We start from the raw sequence: 13,387 nt of genomic DNA, 5'->3' as shown, positions 1-13,387 counted from the left end.
CAGTCAAACATTTAGTGACTTACTGTGACAGTATAAGCAAAAAGTTAAACCAGAAAAAGTGCCAACTTCCCCACTGTTCCATTTTTCCCAATGGAAGAGCACCAGTGAAGGTCAGATGGATCAGTGCAGACATGGAAAATTGTTTGACTACTGAAAGACCTTGGAGCAAAAATCTCCTGCTATTTTTTATGGACCTTGAGTGGGTTGGGGGAAGGGAAAGGGCAAAGTGCTAAGAGTGGAAAACTACTAAGTCAGAGTACAAAAAAAGTGTCCTTATGGATCCTCCCTCCCTCCTGTGTATTTTCATTCAGGCTCCAGGGGCCTTTCAATGCATAAGTAAGTATGTGACCAGTCAGAAGGCACCAAGTCTGATGTGGGATTGGCAGCATTCCCCTCTGAGGCCTACCATGAGGCCTTTGTAATTGCTTGTGTTTGGGCCTGGAAAATCACATGTAGGATTTTAGCCAGAAGTCATACTTCTCAATTCCATCGCTTGATATTTCGGGACCTGAGTGAGGAACATAGGCTACCCCATTCTCGGCCTGGATGAGTTGGACATTGAGGGGCTATGCCAAAAATTGGATAATTAGTTTGAGGCCAAAGTAGATCATAGTCATAATTAAAATCATTCCAACTCTTCCTGGGTGACTGAGTATAACTATGAGCCCCAACCATTGCCAATCTAGGGATAAATGACTCACAGCCTACCCAATCTACTTTAGAAAGCAAAGAGGCTTTTATCTTAAGTCTTATGATGGACACTTCTACTTTGCCAGTTTCAGTGGTCTAGATTCAACACAAAGCACTGGCAATAGCAAGACCCTTCCTTGGCTGGCCAGCAGGAAGTTGAAGGCTATGCTGTGATCCAATATTTCTCTGGCTAAGGATTTGAGGCCACCCTGTTGTGCTTCCAAAGCTGAAGTAGTATCACTAATGACTTCAATAGAGGTAAATAACAGGTTGCAAAATATGTTTTCTAATTGAATGACCCTGACAGCGAGAAAAGTTGCCTGGAGCATACACATGAGCAACAGATACCATATGACAAATCCTCTGAGTAATGAGAGTCTGCCTGGTTTGGGAATTCTCCGTTCATTCTATTTAGTGTGATATGTTCAATGGGAGGGACTGGTTTGAATATCTGGAAGTTTTTTTTATCAGTACCCCATATGTAAATATTATATTGGTAAGAATTTTGAAAGCCTGGCTTTTAAAAAAGAAATAATACCCCAAGGGGGACACTCACAGTGATACTCACAGATTACTATTGGTCAATCAGCCAGAAGACCTTCCTAGTGGATACAATTCTTGAGTGGAATTGAAAAATTTGTGTAAAGTGGGGGCAAGTGTAAGAAGGGAGAAGACCACCTCTATGGAGGTAAAAAAGAAAGCCATATCTCTTTTCTCAGAAACTTCAGTTAATCCCATCTCTGAGGAGGCATCTTATTTCTATAGTGTCAGAGTCCAACTGTGGCAGTGAATCAGGTTCAGTGTAATAAGGTTGAGGTATCTGAGTTAGTAAAAAGTTCCATGTTTATAGGAGTGTCTGTTTATTGCATTTAGTGGTACAGCTGTCAGACATTAATCTACGGATTGAGTGTTAGGTGACATATACAGCAGTTTGTCATATTTAGAGTGATGACAACTAAGTGGGACAGGTATTTCAAAGAATTTGGTGAAGTAGAAGTCATAAGGTTATTTTGTGGGAGACAAAGAAGAGAGAACAGGCCCTGGCTGGTGTGGCTCAGTGGATTGAGTGCTGGCCTGTGAACCAAAGGGTCATGGTTCGATTCCCAGTCAGGGCACATGCCTGAGTTGTGAGCCAGGTCCCCAGGTGGGGGAGCATGAGAGGCAAACACACATTGATGTTTCTCTCCTTCTCTTTCTCCATCCCTTCCCCTCTCTAGAAATAAATTAATAAAATCTTTAAAAATTTTTAAAAAGAAGAGAGAACAGATCCATATGTCCTCCCTCTCCGATTCCCAGGCTCATAGACCTGAAGGTACTGTTGTCTTATAACTTGGGAAGACTTTTCCTCATTGACTGCAATGTGAGAGGTCTCTCCTATACCACGAGCAAGGATAGCATCTTATATGCATGTTAAGAAGGGGAATGGGAAGAGATAATAATGAACTGTAAGACTTGGAGAAAACTATGCTTTTTTTAATGTCTCTTTGGCTCATCATCCTTTACCATCTGTATTAGGTAGGCTGGTGAACTAATATATGAAAGGGACTGTTCTGTTCATTTGCCTGGAAAGTAAATTTGTTTCAAAACTCTTTTAATTTTTTTCCATGTAATAGTGGTCCATCATATCACTAGAGTATTAAGGAAATCAAATGGATACTCATTATGTAGTCCTCCCAATAAAGGGGGAAATTAATTTAAGTGCATAAATACTTTTTAACACTTATGTATACCAGAGCATAGATTGTAGGGATATGGTTGAGTGTGATTTCTGAGGAGGTGACAGTACATCAAGGTGTTTTGTTAGATTTAAGAGCATGAGGGACCTGTACTAAACTTCCTGAATAGAACTTTACACTGATGAAAAAATAAGACTCTGCATGATTGCATAGACTTTAAGCACGTGGGGCACTCAAGAGAATTCCCTGTATCCAATGAAGTTCAAAAACAGTAGAAGGTTTCCTGTGCATCCAGGAGGGGCACAGAAGTAGCAGAGAGATGTGAAAGAGTAAAATGGATGGAATTGAGCACTAACTCAGCAGTAGTCCATACAAACAATTGGCATAGGATATCTCAATGAATTCCAGCTTAAACTCCCCATAATTTAGGCACAGCCTTGTGAAAATCAGGTGGGAACTCCAATTGAGAGAAAATTTCAGCCATATTAGTGAAGTGAGTACTTTGAAATAGAAATTAAGAGTCCAACTTTGGCAATGCCTCACATCTAGTGTAATAAAAAAACATAGAAAAATAAAGTTATATTTTTTGCATCTGAGTTTATCTGGAATCAGGGACTCCATTTCATATACACCATGCTTGCTGAGAGGTAATAGTTGTATCAGATTAAAAAAGTTAACTACATCAGAATTCCTTTGGAATAATTTAACATTAATTGGGACTATTCTATAGTACTATGATAATTTTTAAATGTGTGGTTGTATACAGTTTAAATTTAAAAGCAGGCTTGAATGTGGGAGGTGAGGGTGGGAAGGGCAGGAGAGAGTAAAGGGGGAAAATAGGGACAGCTGTAATTGAACAATAATATAAAAAGAAATTAAAATAAATAATAAATTTAAAAGCGGTCCAATGTTTTGCTTTGATTCTATCTCAATATCTATAAATTGAGAAGGTGGACTGCTTTCTAAACTTTTGGGATTCGGAATTTGAAGCACTTCATGCTTTTGTCTCCACTATGACTTCATGATTCCCAACATATACAAATTTGTCCTTTTTATGTAACTGGGTATTATAGTACATGTATGTATTAACATATACACATATACTAAATCTGTATACTCCCATATATGAAAGTAAAATATATAAAACATATATACATGTGAGTGTATATATAAATTTTTCCAAAGGATTTATTTATTATTAAAGTAAACTTAAATTAACTTTTGGTAGATCTATATCCACCTCATTCAAAATAAATGAACATAAAAAGATCTAAAATGAAAAATATACCCTTTCTACCTGTGTCAGTTAGCCACTGAATTCCCCATAAACCTAATAGGTACCCATCTATGTTATTTTCTTATGCCTGATAATTTTTATGGATATACATGCACATGTGAATATATACATACATATGCATGCATATATATATGCAGACACTTTTAATCCTTTTTATTTATCAAATGGTAGTATATTCAATACATTGTTTTAACTTTGCTTTTCACTTAACACATAGTAGATATCCCACATCAGTATGCACAAAACCTCTTCCTTATTTTTTATAACTGCATTTTATATCATTATGTGTATATAACATAATTTATTATGACAGCCCCCTATTGATCATTTAGGTAGTTTTCAATTTTTTGTTAAGTATAAACAATATTGCTAAGATATAATTTTTAAAAATTTTTAAATTATAGTTTTATTTAAATATTATTTTGTATATAGTTTCAGGTGTACAGCATAGTGGTTAGATAATAATATACTTTACAAAGTGTTCTCCCCAATATTTTTGGTACCCCTGGCATCATACATAATTATTACAATATTATTAACTATATTCCCTATGCTGTACTTTACAGCCCTGTGACTATTTTGTAACTGCCAATTTGTACTTCTTAAACCCTTCACCTCTTTTACACAATGAGATATACAACTTTAATAGATTTATTTTCCCCAGTCAGATATTATCTCTGTAAGATTACTAGAAGTGGTATTGCTGGATCCAGTGGTTCATGTATTTATTATATATCTTTATGGATATTGCCAAATTGTCCCCCCATTAATGTATATGATTTATTTTTTCCTGTTTTATTTTTATTTTTCTATTGCAGCTTACCTTCAATATTATTTCTATTGGTTTCAAGTATACAGCACAGTGATTAACTGCTGTATACTTGCAGCATAGTGATTAAATAATATTATATGATTTGATTCTTTTTTGTTTTGTTTTGATTTTTATTATTGTTTATGCTGTTACAATTATTCCAATATTTCCCCCTTCACCCACCCCTGCTCAGCCTGCCCCCGACTTCCATAGTCAATCCTCACATCATTGTCTATGTCCATGGGTCATGCATATATGTTTTTTGACTAATCCTTTCACCCTCTTTCAAACAGTCCCTACCTCCCTCTTCCACTCCTACTGCTGTCAGTGTATTACATGATTCTATACCTCTGGTTCAGACTTTTTCATTAGATTCCTCTTATAAGTGGCATCATATGGTATTTGTCTTTCACCAACTGGTTTATTTCACTTAGTTTAACAGTCTCCAATTCCACCCATGCTTTCCCAAACGGTAGGAATTCTTTCTTTTTCTCTGCTGCATAGAATTCCATTGTGCAAATGTACCACAGTTTTTAATCCACTCATCTACTGATGGGCACTTAGGCTGTTTCCAACTCTTGGCTATTATAAATAGTGATGGTATGAACATGGGGGTGCATAAATCCTTGAATTGTTATATCAGAATTCTTGAGGTATATTCCCAGCAATGGATATGTAGGGTCAAAAGGCAGTTCCATTCTTAATTTTTTGAGGAAATTCCATACTGTTTTCCACAGTGGTTGTACCAGTCTGCATTCCCACCAATAGTGCATTAGGGCTCCCTTTTTTCTACATCCTTACCAGCACTTCTTGTTTGTTGATTTATTGATGATAGCCATTTTGACAGGTGTGAAGTGATATCTCATTGTGCTTTTAATTTTTATCTCTCTAATGGCTAGTGATGTTGAGCATTTTTTCATATGTCATCTGTATGTCCTCCTTGGAGAAGTGTCTATTCAGGTCCTTTCCCTATTTTTTAATTTTGTTTTATTTATTGACTTTAGAGAGGGAGAGAAAGGGAGAGAGAGAGATCAATTTGTTGTTCCACTTATTTATGCATTCATTGGTTGATTGTTTTATGTGCCCTCACTGGGAATCAAACTGGCAACCTTGGCATATCCAGACAAAGATATAACCAACTGAGCTACAGAGCCAGGGCCCCCCATTTTTTAATTGGATTGTTTGTCTTCCTAGTGTGTAGTCCTATGAGTTCTTTATATGTTTTGGAGATCAAATCTTTGTGTCATTGGCAAATATGTTCTCCCATTAAATTGGTATGCTTTTCATGTTGATGATGGTTTCTTTAGCCATGCAGAAGCTTTTTAATTTGATGTAGTATAATTTGTTTATTATTTCCTTTATTTCCCTTGCCCTTGGTGATGTGTTGGCAAAAATATCACTATGTGAGATATCTGAAATTTTACAGCCTGTGCTTTCCTCTGGAATTTTTATGTTGTCACAACTTATATTTAAATCTTTTATCCATTTTGAGTTTATTTTTGTGTATGGTGTAAGTTGGTCGTCTAGTTTCATTTTTTTGCATGCACCAGTCCAGTTCCCCCAACACCATTTATTGAAGAGACTGTCTTTACTACATTGTATGTTCATGCCCCCTTTGTCAAATATTGACCATAGAGACATGGATATTTTTCTGGGCTCTCTATTCTGTCCCATTGATCTCTGTGTCTGTTCTTATGCCAATATCAGACTATTTTTTATTACAGTGGCCTTGTAGTGTAGTTTGATCAAGTATTGTGATCTCTCCAACTTTGATCTTTTTCAAGATTGCCGAGGCTATTCGGGGTCTCTTGATTCCATATAAATTTTCGGAGTGTTTTTTCTAGATTTGTGGAACATGCCATTGATACTTCAGTAGGAATTGCATTGAATCTATAGATTGCTTTGGGTAGTATAGGCATTTTAATGATGTTAATTTTTCCAGTCCATGAACAGGGTATATGCTTCCATTTATTTGTATCTTCCTCATTTTCTTCAGTGTTCTATAGCAAGGGTGTCCAACCTTTTAGCATCTCTAGGCCACATTGGAAGAAAGAGAATTTTGGGGGGTCACACATTAAATACATTGTAACACGTAATAACAAAATAATCTCATAATGTTTTAAGTAAATTTACGATATTGTGTTGGACCATATTTACAGCCATCCGAGGCTGCATGTGTTCTGCAGACCACAGGTTAGACACCCCTGTTTTCTGAGTACAGGTTGTTTACCTCCTTGGTGAAATTTATTCCAAGTACTTTATATTTTTCATTGCTATAGTAAATGGGATTTTTTTTTTTTTTAGTTTCTCTTTCTGATAGGTCATTGTTGATCTAAAAAAATTGGCACTAGTTTCTGAATGTTAACTTTGTATCCTGCTATTTTGCTGAATTCACTTATTAGATCGAGCCGTTTTTTGGTGGAGACTATAGGGTATTCTATGTATGCTATCATGTCATCTGCAAATAATGATAGTTTTACTTCTTTCCAATTTTGATGCCTTTTATTTCTTTTTCTTGTCTGATTGCTGTGGCTAGAACTTCTAGTACTATATTGAACGAGTGGCAAAAGTGGACACACTTGTCTTGTTCCTGATCTTAAGGGAAACACTTTTAGTGTTCGCCCACTCAGTGTGATGTTGACAGTAGGTTTTTCGTATATGGCTTTTATTAGGTTGAGGTATGTTCTGTCTACTCCCACTTTGCTGAGTGTTTTTATCATAAATGGTGTTGATTTTATCAAATGCTTTTTCTGCATCTATGGATATGATCATTTGATTTTTGTCCTTCATTTTGTTTATGTGATGTATTGTTTATTGATTTGTGAATATTGTCCATCCATGCATCCTTGGGAATAAATCCCACTTGATCATACAGTGTGATCTTTTCAATGTATTGCTGGATCTGGTTTGCTAATATTTTGTTGAGTATTTTAGATTTCTGTTCATCAGGGATATTGGCCTGTAATTTTTTTCTTTGTTGTGTCTTTACCTGATGTTGGAATTAGGATACTACTGGCCTCATAAAACGAGTTTTGGAGTCTTCTCTCTTCTTGATAGGTATGTATCCATTGCCATTTTTCCCCTTTGTACCTATGTTCCCCTCTGTCCCTCTTTGTTCTTTCTTCTTCCAGTCCTTTTAGCTTCTCTTGCAATGCTAGTTGGGTGGAGATGTACTCTTTTAGCTTTTTTTTTTTCCTGGGAAGCTCTGTTTTTCTTCCATTTTAAATGAGAGACTTGCTGGGTAGAGTAGTCTTGGTTGTAGGTCCTTGCTTTTCATTAGTTGAAGTATTTTGTGCTAGTTCTTTCTGGCTTATAGTGATTCTGTTGAGAAATCAGCTGATAGTCTTATGAGAGCTCCTTTGTATATTACTACCTCTTTCTCTTTTTCTTCCTTTAACATTCTCTTTTTTTCTTTAAATTTTGAAATTTTTATTGTAATGTATATTGGAATGGGCCGCTTTGGGTTCATCTTGATTGGGAACCTCTGCTTGCTGGACTTTTGTGACATTTTCCCTCACCAAATTAGGGACGTTTTCTGTCATTTTTTCAAACAACTTTTCTATACCTGCTCATTTTCTTTTCCTTCTGGGTATCTCTATGATGCGAACATTGTTACCTTTTTATCCCAAAGCACCCTCAAACTATCCTTGTTCTTTTTTAGTTGTTTTTTTTTTGTTTTTTTTATTGCTCTAACTGGGTGCTTTTTTCTACCTTGTTTTCCAACTTGTTGATTCAGTCCTCTGTTTTATCTAGTCTACTTTTAATTCCTTCTAGTATATTCTTTATTTTCGATATGGTATTCTTTATTTCTTCCTGATTCTTATTTATACTTTCTATGTACTTTTTCCTGCTGCTGTAGTCCCCACTAAGTTCCTTGAAGCTCTCATAAAGTTCCTTTCAGTTCTCACTGAGTTCTTTGATCATCCTTATAACTGTTACTTTGAACTCTGTGTCTGAAAAATTGCTTGCTTCACATTCATTTAACTCTTTTTCTGAGGATTCCTCCTTTTCTTTTGATTGGGGGTTGGTTCTTTGTCTTCCCATTTTAGGTGACTCTTTTTGTTTGTTTCTGCATGTTGCAGTGATCTGCTTTGACGCCCTGACTTCACGGGGTGGCATTCTGTGGTAGGAGACTTGTGGTAGGAGACCTGTGGGACTCAGTAGTGCAGCCTCCTTGATCTCCTGAGCTGGATGATCTAGGAATACCCTTTATGCTGTTTATGTGCGCTCTCCTGTTTTATTTGGGTTTTGGTTGTTATTGTCTTATTTGTTGGTGGGCTCTCCCCTCTAGTTGGCTGACTGAGAGTCAATCCCCACCACATCTTGTATGCTATTGCACAGGTGCTACCAGAACAGAACAAAACAAAACAACACAGAAAGCAAAACCCACACCAGGAAAATACCACCCAACAACAGCAATATCAATAACAAGTGAGCAAATATTAATAAAATTGGAAAAAGAATAAAAATATTATAAGAAGGGAAAATCGCATTAGATGACTAAAGAAAGGAAAACTCATTTTGAGAGGGTAGAGGGAGAAGAAATAATGAGAGTAGAATAGAATCAAGGCAAAGAAAGGGAAAAATGAAATGTTAAATGTAAGTAAGAAAGGAAGGAAGAAGGCAAAATGGAATAAGAAAAAAGAAGATTAAAATATGAAATTTGTCCCTGGCTGGTATGCCTCAGTGGTTGTGTGCCAGCCTGCGAATCAAAGGGTCACCAATTCAATTCCCAGTCTAGGGTACATGCCTGGGTTGCTGGCCACGTCCCCAGTAGGGGGTGCCAAGAGGCAACCACACATTGATGTTTCTCTCCCTCTCTTTCTCTCTCCCTTCCGATCTCTAAAAAAATAAAATAATTCAAATCTTTTAAAAAAGAAAATAAAATGTGAAATTTAAATTGAAAACAGTGAAAAATAGTAACAAAATTAAAAATAACAATGTAAATGAAAAATGAGCAAACTTTAATAAAAGTGGAAAAGAATAAGAATATTATACAAAGTAGAAAAAAGAATATGAGATGACTAAAGGAAAGAAAAATGATTTTGAGTAAATAGAATGAGGAGAAATAATAAAGGTAAGGAATAGAAATAAGGTGAAGAAAGAAAAAATAAAATGAATATAAGAAGGGGAAGGAAGAAGGCAGAATAGAGTACGAAAGGGAAGAGTAAGCTATGAGATTTGAAATAAAAAATAGTGAAGAAATAGAAACAAAATGGGAAAAATGTTAAAAATCTGTGTGAAAGAAAAATAATGCAAGTAATGAAAAAGAACAAGATGGACTTCATCTAAGCAGAGTTTAGTGCTTTCTGTTGGCTTCTTGTTCTAGATATGTCTCTGGTAATATTCCCCATCTAACTCTAGGCAGCCTGTTCGTGGGTGGAAGTGATGAACAGTCTGTGGCTGTATCCTTCAGACTTGGCTGCATCCAGAATGGACCTTGCTGCTCTGCACTGCTGGCTTTTTATCAGCACTAGGCCCAGGAGTGGGTCGTCTAATGTCTGAAAGTATTGCAGGTACCACCTCCACCTGCATCTATCTGCAGTCCTGCCATTAGTCCTAGCCTCGCTGCTGACCCATCTGTTTCTGAGAGGGCTTCTTGTGCAATTGGGGGTGGGGAGGATGGGGGCCCTGGATCTCCCCTTGGAGGTGCTGTTCAGACTTCAGGGAAGTTGGTGGGTGTGTTCTCCCACCCCTGCACCACATGTCTTGGTCTTCCCCAGATTATTTTCAGTAATGTATAGTTTCTGATGAGTTAGCTGTCTGCTTCATGTGAGGGGCCAATTTGTGTAACAGGGTCAGCTCTTTCCTGCTTGGCTCTGATAGTAGCTCTCTATAAGAGCCTAGTGTTGGCGGGGCCCTGAGTACCCCTTGTTGTGCCAAATTCTGATCTCTCTGCCCACTGTTTTTAGTGCAATAGGACTTGGAGATCTAGTGTGGCTTTTTGGGGCCAAGAAAAGTTTAGAACGGGCTAAAAAGCAATTTTTCCCTTCTGCAAGGTTCCTCTCCACAGTTGTATCAGCAGCAACTGATTAGCTCTTGCTGGGTGGTTGGGCACCTCTCACAGACTTGAGACTAGGGAATCCAGTTTTCTTCTCCAGTCTTCTCAGCAAGGTCTCTGTTCTGCCCTCCCCCATGTTGCATCAATCTCTGATCTCTCTGCCCAGCTATTCTCAATGGGAAAGAACCCATAGGTCCAGTGTGGCTTGGTGCAGCTGAGAGAGGTTTAGAATGGTTCCAAGAGAAGCACTTTTCTCCTTCTGCTAGGTTTCTCTCCCTAACTGCACTTGCAATCTGGTCTCTTTACTGGCAGAGCCACTGTTTGTGGGGCCCTTGCCCAACCACATTTCAGCTCCTTTTCAAAACATCTCTATGCAGTACCCACACTGCAGTATTGAGTCACTCTGGTTTAATGTACATACCACCTCCCTCAAAAGTAAAATATCCCTTGAGGTCACAGCTGGCTGAAGCCTGCAGGTACCTCTGACAGACCCAAGTTCCCTATCTGGAAATTTCCAAATTTGTGCTAGGCTGTGGATGTGCTGCTCACTGTGTGTGTAGCCTGGGTCTCACAGGCCCTGTGTGTTCTCCCAAGTCACTCCTGATTAGGATTAGGGATGCCTGTGCAGGACTTTGGCCCCCTGGTCCAAGAGAGGAGGGAGATCCAAAGTCATGATTTCTGTCTGGTCCCTCCACTGCTGCAGGTACCATACACAGGGTATTTCCCCTTCAACTTATAAAATCTCCTTACCAGATGGTATAAAGTATCTTCTGTACTTATTGACTTCAAAGCTTCATATCAGCTAAGATTCTGTTGATTGTTTAAGTTAATTGTTCAAAAATCATCTGAAAATCCAAGTCAGGGACAAGAGCAAGAAGCTGAGTCTACCTACTTGGCCTCCATCTTCCTCCTGTATGATTTATTCTTGATTCAGAAGTATACAAGATCAATTTCCCTATATCTTAATCAATGCTGTTATGAAACTTGGATTTTTTTTTTTGGCTGGGTACAGTGAACTTTATTGATGGTGCATGACATAGTAGGGCTCTCTGAGCCCTTCCCCTTCTTCACGGGGTCTGGGATGGAAACTGTGGAAGTCATGAGGTTCTCAGTATGTTGGGGGATTGATTTGAGGCAAGAACTCCCCAGCATCTGAGGGTCTCTCTTCCTGTTGCTGGCGCTGATGGTCCAGGGGACTCTTAACCCTTGGAGGCCATGTGAACCACAAGGTCTACCACCCTGTTGCTGTAGCCAAATTCATTGTCATACCAGGAAATGAGCTTGACAAAGTGGTCATTGAGGGCAATGCCAGCTCTGGCATCAAAGGTGGAGGAGTGAGTGTGATTGTTAAAGTTGCAGGAAACAACCTGATCCTTCGTGTAGCCCAGGATGCCTTTAAGGGGGCCCTCTGACATCTGCTTCACTATCTTTATCATGTCATCATATTTGGCAGCTTTCTCCAGGTGGCAGATCAGATCCACAGCTGACACATTGAGGGTGGGGACATGTAAGACCATGCCAGTGTGCCTCCCATTCAGCTGAAGGATGACCTTTCCCACAGCCTTGGCAGTGCCAGTGGTAGCAGGGATGGTGTTCTGGGTGGCAGTGATGCATGGACTGTGGTCATGAGTCCCTCCATGATGCCAAAGTTGTCATGGATGACCTTGGCCAGGGGTACCAAGCAGTTGGTGGTGCAGGAGGCATTTCTGACAATCTTCATGGAGTTGTCATACCTCCCATCACAAACATGGAGGTATCCACAGAAGGGGCAGAGATGATGACCTTCTTGGCTCCACTCTTCAAGTGAGCCCCAGCCTTCTCCATGGTGGTAAAGATACCAGTGGGGTCCACAGCATATTCAGCATGAGCATCATCACCCCATTTGATGTTGGCAGGATCTCACTCCTGGAAGATGCAGGTGGACTTTCCATTGCTGACAAGCCTTTGAACTTGCCATGAGTAGAATCATGCTGGAACACGTAGACTATGTAGGTGAGATCAATGAAGGGGTCATTGATGGTGACAATATCCACTTTGCCAGAGTTGAAGACAGCCCTGGTGACCAGATGCCCAATATGGCCAAATCTGTTCACTGCCACCTTCACCATTGTGTCTCGAGGCAGCAGTTGGCACTGCACAGGAAGTTGCAGCTGTCTGTCAAACAGAAGGAACAGAGAGCCTGAAACTTGGATTTTTGACAGTCAGATGAAAGCTGGTCTCTCAATGTACTTATAGCTTGAATTTCTCATATTAAAAGTGGGATTTAGCCATCTTTTCATATGTCTAAGAATCAGTTGTGTTTTCTTTGAACTGTCTATTCATATCATTTGCCCATTTTCTACTGTATTGTTGGTGTTTTCATACTTCGATGATCTATTTATATAGTAGGAAGATTAACCTGTGTGTTGTGAGTTGCAGTTATTTTCCCCTGGTTTGTCATTTGTCTTTGTTGGATGTCTACATTGTGTATATATTTATGTGTTTCTATGTGTGTTTTTCCGAGGTCTTTTATGGCTTTTAGATTTTGAGTAGGAAGTGCTTTCCCCATCATATACTAGAATTTAAAAATAATTATCCAATGTTTTCTTCCATTATTTTAGTTAGTTTCATTTTTTATGTATAAACATTTTATCCACTTATAATTCATTCTGGCATATAATTTTTGATGTAAGCACTACCTTTATTTTTTCCTGATGTTCTTTACAAGTATGTCCCAATATAGTTTTCTTCAACTGCTTTGCAATGCTACCTTCATTATGTACCAAATTCACATGAATATATGGGATTGTTTATGAACCTTCCATATTGTTCCAGTGGTTTGCTTATTCAATCTCAGAACCAAACTTTTAAATATTGACATGCTATATTTTTATATCTCACAGGGCTAGTGTCCCCTTGTTGGTCTTTTTTCA

General features: G+C 38.4%; 1 protein-coding gene and 1 pseudogene across 1 annotated transcript in view; one reads left to right on the top strand and one right to left on the bottom strand.

Annotated features, from left to right (window-relative positions):
- COL4A5 (collagen type IV alpha 5 chain) overlaps positions 1-13,387 on the top strand; it is a 304,752-nt gene that overhangs the window by 139,936 nt on the left and 151,429 nt on the right. The gene's annotated exons all lie outside the window — the stretch shown is intronic.
- LOC123805004 lies at positions 11,675-12,583 on the bottom strand (annotated as a pseudogene).

The sequence above is a fragment of the Phyllostomus hastatus genome, unplaced genomic scaffold (assembly GCF_019186645.2).
Source record: "Phyllostomus hastatus isolate PE091 unplaced genomic scaffold, TTU_PhHast_1.1 phas_scaffold_28, whole genome shotgun sequence".
In the NCBI taxonomy this organism is placed as follows: Eukaryota; Metazoa; Chordata; class Mammalia; order Chiroptera; family Phyllostomidae; genus Phyllostomus; species Phyllostomus hastatus.
Note: the sequence above shows the minus strand (reverse complement) of the source record. Positions and strands in the feature narration are given on the sequence as shown.